Source organism: Nymphaea colorata, chromosome 13, assembly GCF_008831285.2.
Source record: "Nymphaea colorata isolate Beijing-Zhang1983 chromosome 13, ASM883128v2, whole genome shotgun sequence".
Taxonomy (NCBI): Eukaryota; Viridiplantae; Streptophyta; class Magnoliopsida; order Nymphaeales; family Nymphaeaceae; genus Nymphaea; species Nymphaea colorata.
Window position 1 is genome coordinate 6,723,293 of NC_045150.1, and position 10,339 is coordinate 6,733,631.

General features: G+C 34.9%; 1 long non-coding RNA gene across 1 annotated transcript; it reads left to right on the plus strand.

Annotated features, from left to right (window-relative positions):
• Positions 1–492: 492 nt before the first annotated feature.
• LOC116266949 (uncharacterized) lies at positions 493–6,191 on the plus strand. The gene is made up of 3 exons (XR_004175488.2): positions 493–1,496; positions 4,765–5,032; positions 5,902–6,191. It is a non-coding gene; the product is annotated as an uncharacterized LOC116266949 (long non-coding RNA).
• Positions 6,192–10,339: the final 4,148 nt, after the last annotated feature.

The window sequence follows — 10,339 nt, forward strand, 5'->3', positions numbered from 1 at the left end:
TTCTATAGCGAGAGATTGAGACCTTGAGAGATTGAGACCTTGAGCATAAGCTGCAGTTATGGATATAAGACGGGTCCATACTGTGAAGACAATAGGTTACATGAGTTAAAAATGCTTACATGAGTTAATGCTAAACAAATTAACGTCTAAACGAGTTAAATGAGTTAAATGAGTCGAGTTCGAGCTCGATTTTGTGTAGCCGAGTCTCGAGTTTTTTTGAGCCGAGTCATGCTGGCCAAGCTCGGACTCCACTCGGCTCGTGTGCAGCCCTATGTTTGATTGGTGCGGGTGTCTTCCAACACCAGCTCTTGAAGTCTTTTATTGTTGTTGAGCGACCTAGGTCCAACCCCGATCTAAGCCACAAACACTCATTACAATAAACTAGAGACGGGTTAGTGCCTCTCAACAAAATTTTCTCGCTCTGCCGCAACATATTGTGAACATATTTTGTGATTAATAAAGGTTGGGGCCGAAACCCCCAAGAATCTGCTACCGCAAATGGTAGATAAGTTTTTTATGATGAAGCGACTCCTAAGGATGCAAAATGCAGCTGAGTTAGAATAGGGTTAGATCCAAGTAATTTAGAAGTCTAAGATCTTATTGTTTTTATGTTGTTTCCTTTGTTCACAGGTTTAATTTGGGTAACTGCACAAGGGGTAGAATACCATGTTGAGGAGGATTTTTTATTTTTTTTCACTAGATGGAGAAGGTGTGTCAGCAACTGGAGAAACAGTTGCGCCATTGATCGACTATTTATTTCAAGCAAATAGATCCTGGTTAACTGTCATCTTATCTTGTTGTTATAACCAAATCCTGATCACATTCCCTCTGTGAAGACGTTGATGTTATCCAATTCTTGATTTGATTTTCTGAGTTAACTTTCAAATGAGAAAGGGCGGTAGCTGAAACAGGCGGTTGCGGGGTTAAGTACATCCAAATGAGGATGCTTATCTTCCTTCATGATCATCCAAATGATCATGCTTATCCTTTTTATGAACAGACTTATAAATTGGAGATGTTTCGGATGGTTGGGTGATGAGAAATTGATCGAGGCATTTGGTTAAGAAGGAGATTGATTACCATATCTCCTCTCAAAGATGTTGGTCTCACGGTGCGATTAGGATTGTTTGTGGTAGGCTGAATCTCTCCTTCCGTGAGAGAGACAACGCGATGGAGCCCGCATCGATCCTTACCTTGTCTTCCGCTGCAAAGCTAAGGTATGTGTTCTGAATCTTGACATCTGTAGAAAACCCATGGTTGGTTCCAGATCGAGGTTCATAGAGGCTCCAATGGCGCACGGGTCTTCGACAATGGCCGGATTCCGCCATTCTTTCAGTACGACGCCTATTGGCTTCGGCGTACAGGGCCATTTACCATAAAGAGAGGAAGAAAGAGGAGGGTGAAGGGTCAAGCGCTATCTATCACAGGAGGCCACCGGAATCTGTCGCCGGTGGATCGGTCCTCTCTTGCAGGCAGCAAGAATGGCGGAGTAGCAGGTATACTGCCGTATATTTTGCGCTATGCTTCTTAGGTTCTTGCTGGATGTAGCATTGTAGCCATGTACGATGTACCTAGCGGTGCGGCAGGGAGGAATCTTTCCTTTCTGGCCATGCGCCGGGTGCGAAGAACCGGAAAACAACTTCTTGTTGTGATTTGAAGAACTGACAAAATACAGAAGAGATTGATTTAATGCCCGAGTTCGACCCATTGATCCTTATAATACAACCATGGACACATTCCAAACAAACAATGGCAGGAAAACCTTGTTAAGTTGCTGAAATTAAAAAAAAAAAGACCACCATCGAACTGTTTTCACAGTTTTCAGGAGGAAGTTACCGGAAATCTGATCGATTTCTGTACAAAAAACCGTCGAGAACTGATGTTAAACTCCTAAATATATTCTAGAAAAGTTTAGGATAAGAAAACAAAGAGAAAAATCTGATGTAAAATGACCATGTGAGGAAAAACGAGAGAGGGCGTCAGATAAATCAGATTTTAGGACCTGCCTGCTAATTTTTCTTCATATTTTCCATGTTTTGGTTGTTCGAAATAAGTGAAGTTTAATTATTTTAAATCAGAATTTTATCTTTGTTTTCTTGTCCTAAACGTTTATAGAATAGATTTAGCAGTTTAGCATGAGTTCTCGACAGATTTTTTGGCTGGAAATCAACTGGATTTCAAGCATTTTCCGCCTGAAAACTGTGAAAACAGTTCTGACGGTGGTCTGGTTCCAATTTTACGGAGAGCTGACGAGGTTTTCATGCCATTTTTTGTTTCATACATATCCATAGTCGTATTATATAGATCTAGGATTCGAAATTAGGCATCAAATCGCCCGCTTTACTTGGATTTTTCTATGGAAAATTCACTTTCTTCTCTATCTTATGTCGGCTTACAGCAGTAGTCTTTTTCAAATTTTGGACTCAGTGAAGTGAAATCCTTTTATTGCTTCATATTGGGATGAAACTCAAAAGTGCATTTCATAAGATGTTCTTGGTAGCATGTGGTCAGTTCCTGAAACCATCATATAATTTGAAGTGTTTAACTGCTTATCCGAATTCATACCCAGAACTGTCTCATAGGTGGCCAATCAACCTGCTAAGAAAGGCCAGAATAAATCCTGGATGACTTCATCGTCTATTTTTTTTCTTTTGTTTTGACAAAGCAGTATGTTATGGATATACTTTTTAAATGAGAAAATGTTGTTGCTGGTCGATCAATGTCATGTTCTCTTTTCTATATGCATGTTGGTGGCTTTATAAACCACACTTGGGGTGATCTTTTTCTATCCTTCTTGTAAGTGGTGGTATCCAATACGCTACGCCACCCAACAGTAGGAATTTTTTTTTTTTTTAACTCCGCCATTGGCTCAGGTTTTACTTGGCCACTGCCAGTCCCAAGCCTGGATAAAGGAGGAGGGTTTAATGAAATATTCATTTCTAATTACCTAAAGAGTCTGCCATCTACATATCTATCAGATGATTAAGATCAATCTATGCAACTCTCTTCTCCCACCACCTTTTATATATATATATATATATATATATATATATATATATATATATATATATATATATATATATATATATATATATATATATATATATATATATATATATATATATATATATAAGAAAATTGAATTATAACTCTAGTTTTTAGAGTCACCTAGTCGTTTAATTTATACCATTTGATTTAGCATGATATACGGCTAAGAGAAAAAACAGACATTTTTTGTCATCAAATATTATTTTATATTTTTTTTCCTTTTTCTTTCAATCATCTATCTGCCTAGCTTATATGGATGACCTTGGTTAGATGCTTAGGTGACTCAGCAGAGTCATCGTTCACTCAATCATAATTTTATTAATAAATAAAGATTGGACATTAACTTATAGATATTAATGATGTGTTGAGCATATAAATTTGCACATTTGACACTCATTTGTATGATTGCATTTGGGGAAAGTTTCGGAAATATCTATGCATGTGTGCCTGGGTCTGTTTAATCTTGATTTTTATTACTAGCGTTTCTAATATTAATTATGTTATTTTTTTATTGTCAAAAACCAAATTTAGTACTGAAAAATGGTAAATTTAGCATATCTCTCTTGCTAAATTATTTTTCATATGAAACCTACATGGTTAGCAATAGATTACACATTATTTCATCAGTAATACTGTCGGGGGCCTAACCCCCTGCAGGATTGCATTGGAGCATACAGTAACTTGTGTTTGCCGGGTTCTTTCTCTTTTGTTATAAGTTGTCTCCTATGCATAATTTCTTATGGATACGCGTGCACATATATGTGGTTATAATTGATTTATAAATGAGACAAACCCAAGCATCAGATTATCTCGTCACGAAGTCATGCTCTTTAGCATTTCTTTTTTCATTATATCAATGAACTGACCAGTATCCTATTTTGTGTTCCAGATTGATCCAAACACATATAAATTCTGTTTTACATGTTAATATTATATGCGATCTTGTGCTTGATTGCACAGAAAAAAATAAGTCAACCATGTTTGTTCTTAGATAAGTTCTTTTGGCAATCACCAGAAAACTCAATCGCCAAAGACTATGATTGTTTATAAAACTTGTTCAAACTAACCATTTGGTAGATGACCAATCCGTGTGACCAAATCTTTACTTATCTATTTCCTTTACTGCAATTTATGAGTAAAATTAATATCATAAATTTGTACATTGTATTTAAATTTGAAAATCAATATTTTTTCTCATAAAAATGCATTCAGGCATAAACTTTCATGGGAGCAGCGACAAGATCTTAGTGTTTTTTCTCAACTCCGAGTGGCACGCACAGATCCGGATTTGTGAAAGTTTATTTTTGTTTTCAACGAAAATCTTGTGATTTATCAAACATTTGGCTTTTTAGGGGAGAGAACCAAGAATCTCAAATAGTTTATATAAGCACTTGGTTCATATAATTATCAAACACTTTAGTGATGATAATGAAAGGTTAAGTGAGTACTACTGTATTATTAGGATGAATTGAGTAGACAATATCAGATAAAGATATGTTTTCAACAATCAAACAGCTCCACTAGTTCGGCTTTAAAAATATGGAATTTATCTTTATAAAATTTATTTATTTTGTAGGAAAGATGAAGAATCAATAGTCATATTTTTATGACTTGTATGAACGCAAAAGATGTGTAAAGTTTAGGTTGCATTTGATTGAATATGAGGTTGCACAATTCTCAATTTAAACAAACTGAAGTTCTCAGTAATATAAACAGTGCAAACTCGGAGATTGGTGGCCAAGAGCTACGTATTGGCTTGGAAGAGTGGATTTTGCATTGGCTTCTGGAGGTGGATGCTTATTAGTCATTGAAACCCATATTATGCAGTCAAGCTGAAGAATTGGTTTGCGTCTAAAGGTAACAGTAGAATCCATCCAAGGGAAGAAGAGATGTTTGAACCTAATTTGGCAGCAGTAGATTTGTTGAGATCAAGTTGACAATTTCCATAATACCTGAAGCAATCAGTCTGGGACATGTAGCAAAGGTAATTCTTTTCCTAACTGGCAATTGCCATAATGGACTCATGTAAGATCGATGTTATGATAATTCAGAAGCTCATCAATTTGAATATGTTGTTCACTGTTTTATGTTCTCAAAATTCAATTTCATTTGTCTAATGTATCTGGTGGAAGTTAATTGGTTATGTGATACCTTCATAATATCAGTTGTTGCAGTCCTTCTAACTACATAGAACCTCTAAGTTGTCTACCCCCCTTTAGAGAAACTTATGTAATATCAATAGAGGTAAAAAATTGGAATCCTAAATCTGGTTATCAACTTGGACTTAACTGATCAATTTAGATCTTGGTTTTGTTGTTTCAAAACCTTAGGAATTCAATTCATGATATCATGAGATTACCGGTGGAGGTTTTTTTTTTCGCCATCTTTTGATCATGTCTCATGCTAAAGGACAGGGTTGACGTTTTTCTTCCATGAGCGTCATTAGGCCTTGCTTGTGCTTCCCAAAATTTTTTGCTGATTATATGATTAGCAATTTATTCTCATATCGCTGGCTGAACACTGATCTCATTGGGATAAACAATGAACCAACTGGATCTCTGTTATGGCTTCTTCTCTGAATTTTTCTCATCTTGAGAATCAAGAAAACCACCTGAAACACCCATGGGCTTTGAGGATGAGAGCCAGAATCCTCGTCCTCAAATTGACTTATATGCATTACCTGTCAATTGTTGTTTTGATATTCTATTGTGTTCTATATACTTGTACGATTTGCTTTTCTATGATTTATTTTTTGCATTGAAATTAAGACATACAATAGGTGGATATTGCATGTCATATGAATGTCAAATAGTTCTCAATATCAGGATTTATAATTTCTTCCCATTAATTTAGATTGTTGGTGCAATGATGCCTTGCTTCAATATCATATTGGGCACTTTGATCTGATGATGGCAAGGAGTCATGGGAAGCTTCAGGGATTTGATATACTCATTCTGCTGTAAATAAAGACTTTGGTCATGGACCACTATTGCAGAACTGTGCAGGGCTCCCATTGTTTAAGATTATTTAGCCACTATAGATCTTGTAACAAGTTGACTCTTTCATATCTGCTAGAACAATTTTATTTATCAAGTTGTATGTATCATAGCAACAAATATCATTCTTGGGTTTTTATTGGGAACGTTTGCTTCTCACCTTTCTTTAGTGTATTGTATTATAGGAGACGTTTCAATGATGTTATTGGCGATTGCTCAGGCCCTAGTAAAAGTCTCGAGTACTGTATAATTAGGGTGAAGTACATAACATCAGAAAAATATATTTTTAACAAACACCTCCATTAGGTGACCTTTCCTCTTCCAGTTTAAGCCGTACGTAGAAAATACTAAACTTTGGCCCATCATTTTTCTGTTTGGGTCTTTCAAAACAACCTTTCAAAACAACCAATGTCATACACAACTAAACACGAAAAGGAAATAGATAGATACAAAGTTTTTTTTTTTTTGTTCGCGGAAGCTAAACAATCACATACCTACGTAGCTGGCATACGCCTGATTTGTCTATTGCATATAGATAACTGGCCTGCGTAATTAGTGCACAACATGATCCATCCTAACATTTAATGTTGCTAATGAGAAACACCTATTAATAAAAACATTACTTTATACATATGTTGGAGGCCATGACTCTTCAACCTTAGTTTCAAATACCATAAAGTTGTACAAGTATGTACAAACAAAAAGACATAAGGGAAATGTATATGACATTGTCGTGTTACTTATCAACAATCCCACATCCTTTCAGCCAACCGATCAACAAGCATCATCCGTTACATAATAAGAACCTAATGACGGTAGATAGTCGTTGCATCAGCATAACCACTAAGTACAATGAAAATCACAACAAGATCTTCAATATATCATTTGAGTGTAAAATTTATGTATTGTATTGATTGTTAAAATGATAATGAGTGAGTATCATTAGTCATTACTGAAAGCAAGCTCATTCTTGTTTGGTGAATCGTATTTTAAAAGGTTCACTAAGTTTCGTTTGCTGATTCATTTGGCATTCCAAAAAATCAATATGAGTCACACAGTTAACTGATCATATTAGTAATAACAGTATAGACAAACAATTTACAATAGCATGATTTTTAATGATGCATACACACACACCCACTTGAGTAAGATCATATGATGCCACCCATTTGGTCGGTATTTTTAGGGTGGATTGTTGCGCAGCTTATGGTTTCAAGCATTGAGTCATTGGAAATATTGGCATAATTTGGGATAAACATTGCCGTGACTCCACATTTGTTAAGCTCAAATGCATTACTGTCGTAACTGCATCCCACACTCACAGCCTCACGATGGGGATAAGCCACTTTATCAGTCTCTGCATTCAAGGAAGGTTTCACTCATGGGTCCCTGAACCCCTGCACCACCCAACCTGGCCCCTTTTATGCTTTATAGTTGGGTTCGACTCTTTATAGTCACAACATGAGCTAATCTTGGTCTTTTCATTTCCCGTTGGACTTTTCCTTATGCCGTCAACTCAAAAATATGAAAATGGCCCTAGGCCATTGCCCACAATATGATGATAGCTTAGGCCATGAGCAAACTTTACACAAAGTAAATGAACAACCATCATGCTCAATCAATTCAAAGCATGAGCATACTTTCACATCTATCATCACTACTCTTCTTACATTTTCAATTACGCTCATCTCAGAGCTAAAGCACATGTTTATCATTAAACAACTCACTTCTGAAACTCAATTACGAGTTGTATCATCAACACAACTTGAGTTTCCTATATGAGTGTGACACGTAATTCTAAAATCAGATACAACTAAATAATATGCATATATGCATGAATATGTATTCAAAGAATCAAACTGAACTCAATTAACTTAAATCATTTGCTTAAATTCGTGGATTAGTTCAAGTTGTTAAATCTCAACTTTACTAGTCTAAGCAATCTATAAACCATGTGATAATCTAATTATGTATCATGATTAATGAATCTTAACTAAATTCTATGTGGTCAATTGCCCGCCCAACTCGACCTTGTGCACAATCAAGGTGGTCTAACCAAAGTTGGATCGTAGCAGACCAAGATCCATCAGTAATCATGGTTGACTAAAGGCTAGCTGGGTCCCACGGCCTCGCCTAACTCACCATCAAGCAATGTTGTAAAAAGTGTATCGTAAGCTGTATCGTTTTAACTTTAAGATACGTCGTATTGTAATGTATCATAATGTAACGTAATTAAAAAAAATTAAATTAGAAAAAATAAAAAAATCAAAAAATTCATAAAAAATCAGTAAAATAAAGAATAATATGTTCTTCATAAAAAACATTTTTTACAGAATGATAGACTTATTATTGCTATAAATTACACCTTCATCATTCATAAACGTCAAAATTCATCACAATATCAATGTAGGAATTAGGAAGCACAAAAAGTCAACTTAATTTCATAACCATAGATTCATAAGACATAAAATCCATAAGTCTATGAGATTCCACATTATAAAACAAGTTTTAAATGTTATGCATTACTTTACAAGCTGATAATGAAATTGTGAAAATGTTCAATGCCAATACATATAAAATGAAAGTACTCTCTTGACTCTCATTCATAATCTTCATCATCTTCATTCTCATCTCCATCTTTTTCTTCATCTTCATCTTCATGAATTTGAAGATCCTCACCAACATATCCAACAGGCTCTCCTTTATCAACAAATTCTTCTGTTTCTTTAGCTTCAAGGTTGAAGCATTGAAGATCTTCATCATCAAATATTATAGTTGGTTCTTCCTCATTCCATGGTTCTAGATTTTCAAAATTTCCTAAGCTGATAGGATCAAATTGAGATCTGTGCTTTCTTACTGATGCTGTTTGTAATTGTCTATGTTAAATAAAAGAAAGCTTGTCAATATATAATTACATATAAATATATTGTAAAACAAATTTAAATATTAAGTTATATTACCTTTGTTTTGACCTCATATTATATCGAACAAATACAAGGTCATTCAACCTTTTATGTTCGAGCTTATTTCTTTTCTTGCTATGGATATATTGGAAAACACTCCAATTCCTTTCGCATCCACTAGCACTGCATGTCTGGCTAAGTACTTTAATTGCAAAACGTGTTAGGTTTGGACAATCAATCCCAAACCTATTCTACCAAAAGTCAAAACAAAAATGAAACAAATCTCAGGTAAAATTTAAAAGAACATAAAAGAATGAAATGTAACAAATGCAAAGTAAAATAAAAATTTCTATGTATATTTACTTGGACACATGGCTGTCCTGGCTCGAACGACATTGTGTAGTCCCATGTCCCCAAAACAACTATCATATAGATCCAACTCAGAGTGCACAACATCTTTTCTCTACAATCTATCATTAACACTGAAATACAATTTAACAAACCATGCATAACTTCTTTGTCCTTCTTAAATGTAGTAGAAAATTTAATTGCAGGATTTAGATAGTAAGCCTCTGTGTGAAGAGGTTGATGAAGATGTCCAGTCCATCTTTTATCTATAATCTTCCATATAGGCATACATAATTTTTTCTTCCCTTTCAAGTTGTCTCGAATTGTCTCTTTTGCTTTATCCATAGTCTCATGTAAGTACCCTATGGAAGGCTTATTCTCGCTGTCAGCTAACCTGAGGACTTTAACTAATGGAACATAGTTCTAAAATAGCTTCACACATGATTTCCAAAATTCATTATTAAATATAATATCCACAACTAAACAAGAATTTCTTTTATGAGCATATGGATATGCAGATCATTCTTCACTAGTGAACATCTGCCTTAACATAGTTCTTTTTTCACTATACTTTGCACAGTCCATACATTTGTGGCAAATCTAGATAAGTTTTATATTCTCTTAGCGTTGGTCAATAGCTGATTTCATATCATGCATGTCACTAGAAGCATTAGACTAACACAATGAGTGACACATGGACTCCAATAAAATGTTCTATACTTTTGAAATAACATATCAAACCTGCAACTCTATAATTTGTAGCATTGTCTGTAATAAACTGTACAATATTTTCAGGTCTAACTTCTTGTACGACAATGTAAAAAACATTGAACAAAATCTCAGCAGTCTTAGGAACATCAGACAAATCAAGAGATTTCAAGAACATTGTACCTTTACGGCAATAAACAAGAAAATTCACAAGTGTTCTTGACCGTGTATCAGTCCATCCATCTGACATAAGGGAGCAACCTATTTCCATTCAGCATAATTGCAACTGATCGCAATGTTTTGATACTTATTTCACCGTAGCATAAAAAAATTTGC